Source organism: Nipponia nippon, unplaced genomic scaffold (genome assembly GCF_047370975.1).
Source record: "Nipponia nippon isolate SJK-2023a ecotype South Korea unplaced genomic scaffold, ASM4737097v1 scaffold_3, whole genome shotgun sequence".
Classification (NCBI taxonomy): domain Eukaryota; kingdom Metazoa; phylum Chordata; class Aves; order Pelecaniformes; family Threskiornithidae; genus Nipponia; species Nipponia nippon.
This window is the reverse complement of record NW_028262347.1, coordinates 97,641,251-97,652,763: the sequence shown is the minus strand read 5'-3', so window position 1 is coordinate 97,652,763 and position 11,513 is coordinate 97,641,251. Positions and strand designations below refer to the sequence as shown.

At 37.4% G+C, this 11,513-nt stretch overlaps 1 long non-coding RNA gene across 1 annotated transcript in view; it reads left to right on the top strand.

Annotated features, from left to right (window-relative positions):
• The first annotated feature begins 1,519 nt into the window (after positions 1–1,519).
• Positions 1,520–11,513, top strand: part of LOC148054790 (uncharacterized) — a 97,580-nt gene continuing 87,586 nt past the window's right edge. The window contains exons 1-2 of the long non-coding RNA XR_015706344.1: positions 1,520–1,626; positions 2,147–2,314. This is a non-coding gene — a long non-coding RNA (uncharacterized LOC148054790). The remainder of the gene's footprint in view (positions 1,627–2,146; positions 2,315–11,513) is intronic.

Below are 11,513 nucleotides of genomic sequence, written 5' to 3'. Positions count from 1 at the left end.
TAAACTGTCTGTTCTTATCAAACTTTACTTGGTTGCAAATCAACAAAAGATTTTAGATCAAATTTCAGCATTTAAAGCAATTTAATTAACTACTAGACACGGATTAGATAATTGAATAAAACTCATACTCTAAAGCATAGAAAAATAGCTTGTAAAATTACTGAAGAACATGAGAAAAAAATTGTTCAAATTTTGTACCACTCAGAGTTTCTGTTGCTTACTAATACTTTAAGGTTTAAAATGTATAGCCAACTTTTCTCAGATTTCTTTCTAAGACCTATCTTTATTTCTGCCTATGAAAAAAGTACTGCACTCTTGCTATATATTTCTTATTACAGTATTCAATCAGAGGGTGTGCCAAAAAAACCCTGGATAACATTAAATTGCCACAGCGAGAAATCCATAGTGGGTCCCAGCTCCAAATGTCGTGAGATGTTAAGAGAAAGACCTTAGCCTGCCTAAGTCAGACTGAGCTTTTCTTGGTACCAGCTTTTGTGCTATTCACGTGAAACTTGGCGCTCACACTTAGTTCAGTTTATTGTTTGCTACCCCACAGCTAGTGTCTGCACAGTGGCTGGGAGGAGATGCGCTCTTGCCCTGTCCGCTTTGGAAAAACAAAAAGCCAAGCTTTTCTTTCTCTGCTTGCAGGCTGGTTCTCCCCATGGGCCTGCGCGCCGCGGCGGGCTGCCGCCCAAATGTCATGGTGGTGTCTGAATGCTGGTTTGCGTTCATGCCTGCTGCAGAGGACCGTCAAAGATCTCTGAAAAGCCGAACGTGGGAGGGGGTGGCTTACTTGCCCTCACCTCCTATCTCCACGGTTTTGCCCACATATTCCCTAAAGCATCTTGTCAGGCCTCAGGGTCTCTGCTCGACCAGCAGTTTCCTCTGTGGCACGCCCCCCGTGGCAATAAAAGTAGTCACAAAGAGTATTCACATATTTGGTGTATTAAACCACAGGAAACAAGATAATATCCATAAACAATGCGTGTGGTGCAGCTTCAAAGGCACAAAGTGGGACCAGCCTCCATGCCCAGCCTGGGGGCCTGCCGGGGTTTGCACACAGCAACCTGTGACTGCCAGCAGCTCGGCCCCTTTGAAGGTGGCAGCTGGCAGCCACAAACCTGGAGGCCCCACTGAGTGGCGGGGCTCGGCCATGATGCCACAACATGGATGAAGGCCCAGAGAGGGGAGGCCTGAGGCCCCATGGTGGCCTGTGAGCCTCTGCCCACCTGCCCCTGCTCTCTCCTGGGCTAGCTGCCAGGGGTGGGGCTATGGGCCCAGGTGGGGCAGGAGGGGTGTGGTGGCACAGGTGAAGGGGAGGTGGTGGCGGCCATCTTGTGGAGGTGAGGGGATGCAATTTCTCTCACAGTTTGCTGGGCACTGTCTGGGAGATGCTTTTGAAAGTTGGTAGACAGGGGTAACAAGGGCAGCAGAAGCAGTACGTAGCCAGAGGGAGCCTTGTTTTCAAAAGTTTTGTTTGTTATTACCTGTTATCATATTTCTAAAACAGAACATAGCTTTTGAGAGCAGAGGCTCTTCTTAGCATGGACACTCAAAGTAAAATGTGCTGACTGACCAACAGGCAGCATTGTGTTCTATGCATGCAGTCTCCCTGTGTGAAGTGAGGTAATGGCACTGCGCTCTCAGTCGTCCTTTTGTCCCTATGTCTGTCTCTCCTGTCTTCCTCTGAAGCACTGGGTTTGGAAGAACGGCTTATGGTGGCCAAGTGCCAGCCCTGAGAAGCATCTGCTGACAACCTGGCTCCACTGTGGGGATCCAAAATTGTGCTTGAAATGAAGTGTTTTTTTTACTGGCCTCCTAGGGGAAGAAGTTTGGAGGTTGGAATATTTACTGTTTGGTATGGAAAGGCACAGCCTGGTAATCTGATTATGAAATGTAGTCACAGCAACATTGCAAAGTAGGGTAGTATGGGGTCTGGGTTATAGGATGGCTGTATTAAACCAATTACAACCAGCTCTTCAAAGCTCAAGTCTTGACTGAAATCAGGACACCTTAAATTTCGTTAGGGCAGTGGATGAATCTCTTGGGATTTCAACAGGCAACAGCTGTAAACAGTGAATCATATGGAGTACCCTAAATCCTGTGAAGGGATGATGATGCCTGTTTGTCTTTTTCTTCTCTCTAGAGCAATCTCTGAAGGAGGATCTCAGCCAATAGCAGTACTGCTAACCCTCCAGCAGCTAAGTTGAAGTGTTGGGTTTTGGAGCATCTTGCAAATAAAGGGAGGGGAGCATCAAAGATCATGTCTCAGTGTCTTTGAGGGAGCGTCTACTCCCAGCATGGGAGGCCAAAGGTAAGTTTTAATGCATGAATGGTTTTTATTTTCCTTTGGTCATCCCTGATAAGACAGTTTATATTTTCACACAATTTTGGCAGACATTTCTCTTCCAGAACTGTGGCTCTACAGAGAGTAGGTAAGTGAATCTCCTCGTAGTAGTTAGGCCAAGCAAAGTGGGTTTTGAGCTCTAAACAAAGCATATACTGAAAAAAAACTTTTTCTGTATGATTGTTTGTAAATAGCTGGATGAAAAAATTAGTCTGAGTTTCTTGTGCAGTAATTGAAACCCTTGTATACTGTCCTTGTCTCAAGGAACATGCACCAAAGAGAAGCTACTTCCTCTACACCAGACAAAATCCTAGATTTAAAGCAGCAGCTTAGTTTGGTTAGGAGAAAGAGGTCTTTCACAACTGCTGCTGGTGTGAGTGATGTTAATGGAAAACATCTGAGTAAAAGATCAGTAATTGGTTGCCATAGGTATTACTTTTCTCCAGAATCTCAGCGGTGTTCTTCATACTGTCTCTAATTCTTCCATTGTGTTTTGTGTCTTTTGTTGAAAAAGCTCACATACACTTTTTTCAACTGTTTGATGTAATCCTTTGATGCACACCTAAATGATAAGACCAGTTTATTTTCTAAGGCATGGAAATAACTGACTGAAAATATTTACTTAGATCATCTCGTAATTTTGATAAGAGGAGTTGAGAAGCATTTGGATAATTTTTGTAGCAGTGTCTCCTGCAGAGGGAGAGAATGTGGGAATGTACATCTTCTGGAATGTAAAAAGGAGAAGGAAGTACCAAGATTTGCTCTTGTGATGCTGGTGCTTTGTACAATTTGTTCCCTGTGCTGGAAGATGCTGACAAGGGAGAGTGCACATTTTTATTGGAAGTTTGAGGGTTTTTTCGTGGCTGCTACAGAGTGAGGTGTTCTGGCATCTTTTCCTTCTAGGTCTATGCTGAATGAACATGTTCTGTCTAGAAGCTGTAAAATCAGAATTTCATAAACTTTTTTCATCTGACTTGATAATTAGGGTTTTTGAAAATTCTTTTAATTCTCCATTTTGGTTAGGGATAGAGTCCTCCACTGCCTGTTATTTGAAGCCAGTGGAATTAAAGCAGCAGAGAGTTTGTCTGTTTATAACTTGGAAGCAAGAATGGCTCTAGTGTGAAATCTTTTCTGCTTGATCTTGAATAAAACAGATCCAGTGATTTTCATCCTAGTCTGGGAAATAAAATGAAGTCATAGCTGCTCTCACTTATAAGAGTATCTGATATTCTGTTTTCTTTTTCATTTTTGAGATTTGTGATGCTGTAGTAAATATTTTTGCCAGGAAGTACATTAAAAATAACCTTTGACACTCACTGAGTTATAAATAAGCAGTTAGAATGTAATGATAAAAAGGAAAGTACCTGACCTTTTCCAAATGGATACTAATATTTATTCAGGATTATTTCCTAACTAAGAGTCTCCTACCTAATGAGTTGGGCTAACAAATTAGTGCCTTACCAGTCAATTAGCAATTTCAGGCCACTAGTAAGCAGTCAATTAGTGCTGTACTGCTTCTGTTCTATAGTAAGTCAAACCAATTTGTAATTATCACTTCTCTTTTCAATTTATGGGTATGCATGCCTATAACATAAAACAATTCTGTATCAGTTTATCAAATACATAAAATTAAAAATAAGTCTGGAAATGCAGGAAGGACATTGCAGAATAACTTCGGGTTTTGCTGAATTTATTTATGCCATATAGGAACAACATGAGATTACTACTTGTACAGCAATACACAAATAATTTCTTGAACTGGAGTCACGCTCTTTTAATTAGGAACTACTTTACAAAAAGTGCATTGTTAAGAGTTTCACTGGGATATAACTGTATACAAGAAAGGTTAGGTGATTTAAATTGGGAAAAGAGCTTAAAAAAAAGGCATGATTGTATTACTGGCAGAATGAATTTAGTGTACTGAGGATATGGATATGATTCTGTGTAGCATCGTCATTTGGTATGCATTGATACAGATCCTTATGAAATGCTATTCTGTAAAACATTAATATTCCCTCTACTTATGTAAATTTTCATTATACATCTAGAACTTGAGACCAGATCTGCCCAAATGGCAATCAGAGATAATTCCTGACAGATTGCTTCTCTTTTGCGACATTTTGTGATGGGACTGGAGGTGACAGGGAATGGCTGTTAGCCCATTTCTTGCCCTCTTTCCTGATGTTTTTGTCTGTTTCTGTTATTTCTGTAATTAAAAGACATGTTTTTAACACGGGAGAGGTGCCACTTCACCAAAGCAGTGCCTTTACCTTTTATTTGTCTTCAGAGTAACAAGCTAACTCCTGTGTAACTGCCCTACACTGTGATTTAGGCAAGCTGCTGCTGGTACCACTTGGTTTAGCTGCTGCCTGTGTCTGAAGGAAAGTGACTTTCACGGCAAACAAAGGCAACAAGTTTTTCAACTTTCCACAAAATAGGCACAGTCTGCAAGGCTAGTCAAACAGTAGCATCAGCATGTTAGGACTTTGGATTTACTTCACAGCCGTATAAGATGATCATGGTCTCTCGACCTCCAAGATGCAACTTATGACCTGAAATAAATCATAACAGCTCTCCTCAGGTCTGATTATGATGTCTTTATTGTCCTTACTGTTTGTTAAATCTTTGAGGTGCTTTTGCTCCCCCCCATTATTTCTTCAGAAAGGATTTTTTTTGTGTGTGTCCTGCACTTTTACTGAAAATGTAGGAAGCAGCATGCACTTACTTCAAGCTCCTTTCTTAATGCTTTCCTGCCTCTATCACTAGGAAGGAACTTGAGTGCACTTTGCAGCAAACTTTCTAATGTACAGAAACTAGGAGGAGAGTACAACATAAAAACTGGCCTTTATAATGTCATCTTTACTAAATAATAAGGTATGTTAGAAAACAAAAGTTGCCATAACTGGCTAAAATTATTAACTCATGGTACCTTTCCCACCTCAAATCTGGAAAAGAGAAGACAAACTCCATTTTTATGTTATAAACCTCCCAGGAACCACAAGAATCTAAAACTGTATGGAGAAATTCTCTCTTAGCTACTTTTTCTACCTTCTCTCCCTACACTCAATTAGTAAAGATTTTTGTGCGTATCTTTCCCATCCACAACAAAATTTGTGCTTGGAAAAAATCAGAAAAACGGGTTTACAACTTCATAATATTACGGAAGACTGACAGAATGGGAGTTTACTGGCAGATTTGGCGTTCTGTATGGATGGGAAAAGTAAAAAATTCTTTATATGCATACAGTGTATCTGTGTGTGTATAGATGATATGTCACATCATGACTTCCTAGAATATGGAATACCCATATCATCACTTTGTGATCAGTGCGTATTGACGCTTTTGGCAGAGAGTGAGTTATTACAAATTTTCAAAATGCCATGTATCAGGAGTGGGCTGAAAAATACTTTATCTAGAAATTTTGGGAAATGTTGCTGAAATATTCCGGCAGCTTCTTTCTGACCTCCCTACTCTAATTATTTTGTTGACATGGTGTTCTGTGAAGTCTGGCATCCAAACTTTCCTCAAGATGCTCACAGCAAGGACTGCTGTGAGGAGCCAGTCTGTCTCTGACAGCTGCCAACATCTGAACTGTGTCTTTGCTCGCTCTCTGTCAGAGAGGGTCTAGCAAATGTACCATCCACCTTCTTCATGAGGGTGGTCATATGGGAGTGGAAATATGTTTCAGCCATGTCCCTGACCAGAATAAAATGTTTCTTAAGGCACGTTGCTTAATGCTGCATAGTGGTAAGGCAACCACTGTGACCAGTAAGTGAGAAGACATAGGTGTTGTCTTTCTAGGGTAGAAAGGAGGAAAATAATGGTTAGAATAGTTTTAAATGTCAAACAATTATTACAATGATGATGTTTATTAATATTTTAGTTTTAATAACAAAAATGTGTATTTTGGGCAAACGGAAAATGAGGGGTTAGCTTTCTACCACTCTTCCATTTACAAGGTATGCTTTCCATCCCATAATGTGCCAACTGTGAAACAGAAAAGTGTTCTAATAAGTTATGTTATTGCTGAAATAATGTCTAGAATTAATGATGACAATTTGTTATTAAAAGAAAACAGTTCTAAACAGAACACAAGCAATGAAATAACCATGCTGCAGTTAAAGCAGATCTTTTTTCTTTTTTTTTTTTTTTTTGTCAGTAATGACTTTTAACAGAGGGTAGGTGATTCTGTTTGCAGAAGGTCAAGGAACCCTACTTATTCAGTCTCATTTTGTTATCAACAGTGACACAGAGGGCTCATAAAAGTGAGGACTCATACTACATACCTGAATTCTCTCTTTAAATTTAATCTGAGTTTTTTAAATTCAAGGAACTCTCTTCAGTCAGGGAAATTAACAAATATTACACTGAAATCTTATACTAATGAATATTATAGTCAAAATTAAATCCTTTGTTTCTCTCAGTTTACCAAGTTCATCTCTCAGGATACATTGTCTAAATTATGTCAGCGTTTAACAGAAGAGACAATTCTTATCTTAAATTACAATTCCATTAAAATCTTATTGGCAGAAAGGGGGGAATATTATAATTTAACTCTTGGCAGTGCTTTCGTTATACTGTCTCTGCTGATGTCAAATGCCTGGTGGTGTCACTGTGCCACAAAGGTAGCTGTATCTTGGGTTGGTACCTTAGCGATGCTGCTTACTGGTTTGAAAGATTGACACCAGAAAACAATCTTGGGGGAAGAGTGTCAATGAAGTTGAAGAATGGCAGTAGAGAGTGTGCTGCTTCCTGAATGCAGAGGATTTAGATGATCCATTGCCTGCTGTATAATACATCTCCCATTGCAAATCTAAGGAAAACATTATCTTTTTACAATTAAGATATGCAAATGAATAAAAGTTCCTTTCACAGAGCTGTCTAGTTTCAGAGAAGATTTTCTCTGTTTTCCCTTGCATATATGGGTTTAAAGCTCCGATCTGTTACTAGATATTTCTATGTGTTGTTTAGCAGTACAGTGAATAAGTACTGTTTGAAAATAGATCATAAAATAATGCAACCCAGAGCCTTTGGTGAGATTTACAAGAAAAAAAGCACAGATTAATGGGAAAATAGGAAAGGCAGGGGGGCTTATTTTGCTTCTTGTATTATTTTTTTTCTTAGTATTTCTTTCATTTATTACTTATGGTATTCTGATTAATTAAATAGCTGAGCCACCTATATGAACTTTTACTCTGAAAACAACTTATGTGTAAATTTCTTTTTTACTTATTTAAATTATCCTTCTACCAAACCAGGAAAAAATTGTAAAAATCCAGTACTGAGAATACTTTAATGAGAATTTATAGTGTATTTTATGCTGTAAAGATACTAAGTCATAGGAATAGTTCAAAAATATATTAATTGTACCTTCTCCTGTGCTCACAAATTAGCATGCAAATTAAACAAGTTGCAGAGTCACTGAATTGGCACAGAAAGGCTAGCTCAGGCTCATAACCATGCTGTGCACAATGTTTGCCCATTATCTGTTCAGCTGAGTCATTTTGACTTTGAGCCCTGTCAGTGTAGCACTGTCAGGCCCAATGGGAGCGCTGATAAAATCATAAGGTCACACTTGGGACCTGAAAAATTCAGGTTTGGGTTCCCCCTCGCCACTCCAAAAATCAAGAAAACTGTTATCATCCACATCTACTTCCTCTCTCGTGTTTTAGATAATGAAAATTTTAGTTGTCAGTCTTAGTTTATTAGCTTAGCCTGCTTTGTTTCATAAAGAAGTTATTGATATTGACTATATGATTTTGAAGGTTAGTTTTGTGTGCAGAAACCTAGTAGAAGCCTGGCATAACAGCAAGTATTGTTTAAAGGGTTTGGGAAAGACCCTTGTATAAATGGATCTCTCAAATAATGATTATAACTTGCTATAAATTATTATCACTACTTTTTAAACTAGTTTTTTTTAAATCTTTTAAGATTAATTAAAAACAATACTTTTAATTACTGCAACAAACTTAACTATATGCAGTTCAGATGTGTCAGGTAATGTTAGCTTAGTTTTGTAAATCAGCGTGTCCTTAAACTTGTCATTCTCTAAAATCACAATGGAGCAAAGCAAAACCATACAGAACAAGTATGCCCAGCCAGGTACTACTTCTGGATAAAACAAGTTTAGGAATATATGAACTGGTTCAAGCTTCGGTCTTTTCATGAAGAAATACTGGGAAATATTTTAATAATTTTTGTGACTGTGTGATACTTCGCTCCCCAGTTTCAGTAGTATTAAGTTGAAAAGAATATTAATTAAAGATGGTAACTATTATGTAAAGCCATCTTCTAGTTTGAACAACGTAGTCTTTATTGATATCATCTGTTGTGGTTACAGCAAAACTTATGATCAGATCATTAATGAGGCTCGTAACAACAGACAAAGCTTATGAACTAAATAGACGAGACATAAAAGGAGAGACTGGAAAGAGAGATGGAGATAGTGGGTTGTAGCAGAACCAGAAATCGGTTTTGATTTTTACATTCCTCTGACAATATTCTACTATATCACTTTCATATTCATGTAAGCGTTCTGAGGTTTCAGCTGGATTTTTGGGATGCTTATTTTAGTACATGGTATAATAAAGTGGAAGATTACCTCTGCGTAGAAAATTACCCAAATAGATAAAACCTCAGACACATAATGCCCACAGAATCCATTTCAAATAAATACTAAGCTTATTAATTTTACATGATTACTAAAAATACATGAAAAACTACTGAATGTAATTTTTTCCCCTGCAATGTAATGAGTGCAAAGCAAAAGTAAAGTGTTTTCAAATCAGAATATCAGTAAACTTCACGAGGAACAAGCGTAAGCATTTTTTATTAAAAACTAGAAGAGTTCACCATTGAAAAGCAAGATGCAGATCCTTAGCTGGTGTAAAGGTGCTGCCATGTGTTCAGCTGATCTGCAGAGCTGAATTCTATCAGAATGAAATAAATGAAGATAGAGACGTGCTGCTTCAAACAACCTCAACAACCATTCTCTCAAACTGTCATTTATGCAGACAGTATTAGTCAAATATGTCGACAACTGACTTTTGAAAGCCACTTGAGATGTCTGCAGATTTCTAATGTGTAAAAGGAAGGAATAAGTTTTAGTAAACTCTCTGATAAACATGGAAAATACTCCTTGGATTCAGTACAATGGTTTATTGCCTTAAGTACAATATCACAGTTCCAATACTGGCTGCCAGTCACCTGAGTAGTGCAGGTTCTACAGGTACAAAAACATGGATATAGAAATCATCATTATCAGAAGCTGTGAACTGTTTTCTTCAACTCTTTTCTTAGTCTTGTGCTAAATAGGATGTTTGTTGTAAGGCAGCCTTGTTAGAGAATGTATAATTAGAAACATGCTAAAAAGATATTTGGTTTACTTGCTTCATGATTTGGGGGTTCTGATTGGTTTTATGCTCCTTTCAAAAGCATGATATGTACTACATAATTCAGTGTTGCAACTCACAATTCGTGAACAACTAAAAATATGAAAGCCCAAAATACTAAAGAACCTGCTGATTAAACCAGAGTTTCAGTGCCGATAATTTTGCACATGTGTATTATCCTCTAAAGGCAAAACCCTACCCAGCTCTTTGAATGCCAATTTTTAAGTTGCTAAAACTGTACAAGTGCTGAGAAGGTAGATCATCTTGTTGTTTATTTAGCAAAATCAACCTTTTAACAGAAAAAATGTACAGTTTATTCTTTATTATCAAGGAAATTCTATAGCAACCAAAAGTAAAGCTTAAAATCAATTACAATTAAATTAATTATCTAGATCAAGAGTAATGAAAGCCACGGTCCTCATTATTATGGGAAAGAAACTACTCAGCAGAGAGATTTAATATTATTCTCTAACTGATTGATAAAGGAAAAGCTTACTACAGAGAATTTGTGAAATCACTTTCTATTTCTTACCTTTATTGCCTGCTCCTTGTGACAGAATAAAAATTGATTTTACAGTATTCTAATCACATGAACATCCAGCTTTCTGTGAGCAACAAGTTCTACATGTTTTGACCTTGTTTTTGAGAAATTCTGAACAACATTGGATGTAAAAATCATCTTTGCGAGTATGCAAGAATGGGAAGGACAGAAAACAAAATAAGGTCTCTGAAAAAATTTAAATATCAAGATACAGGGAAAAAAATATTTTTAATGGTAACATGATGGGTTTTTTTTTTTAAATTATTTAGACAGCATTATTTTAAAATAACATTTTAAAAGTGTTATTTTTAAACAACACAAAAAATCATTGCACTGGACTAAATTCAGCAAGTTTGTTGTGACTGAAAAGATATTCTTTACTCATGCTGATGAAGTGTTTCAGTTAAATCAGTACTCCAAATATTAAGGTATACAAGCTCCAGCCATGTGGTATCCAAATAGCCAAGCACCTTCTACTCAAGTATGTTCTGAATGAATGTATCACTGTTCCAGACAGTAATGTCAGTATCTCAATGCACACGTAATAAATTCAAGATTAAATTGATTTCAAAGTTCTGCCTTCTCTTTATAAAGATATGAATAGGTAGTGGTTAGCAGTTCCTGTAGTGGGTAGAGTGGTAGTTATCTCTTAGTCTCTTATCTCTTAGTCTATTGCTGAGTTTTATGAGACGGGAAATTTTAGCTATTGTACTTATTGCTATTTCACCTTAAAGTAATTTTTGCCATTTGCAAAAGAATGATGACGAAGGTTGCTGATTCAGTTGTGAGGTTAATTGACCACAGTAAATTGCATTGCAATCCCTTTGGAATATTCATTTTACAATTTAGAAAAATAAAACATGTATGACTTCATGAAAGAATAGAAGTGCTTTCAGTGTGAATATAGTAATATTCCAGCCTTTCTAGTAGACTGACTCAGACTGGAATGTTCTCTGTAAAAGTGTCGTTAAATACTATATCAGGTTCCTTACCACCATGACAAATGCTACTTAAAAGTCTGAAAAATATGTTTATTTGCCTAGCCTTTGGAATGTAAGTATTGCTTTTACATTCTCATCCTTCAGCTAAGCACGTGCACATTTGAGATATGCAGTGCTTGTGTTTTAATCCCTTCTCCTCCAAATTATATAATTGTTGGTTATTAGTGATCTTGGTCTTTCTGTCTCTTTCTCTCTTTTAATACATGCTACTGACAAAAGCGTAGGACCCATTT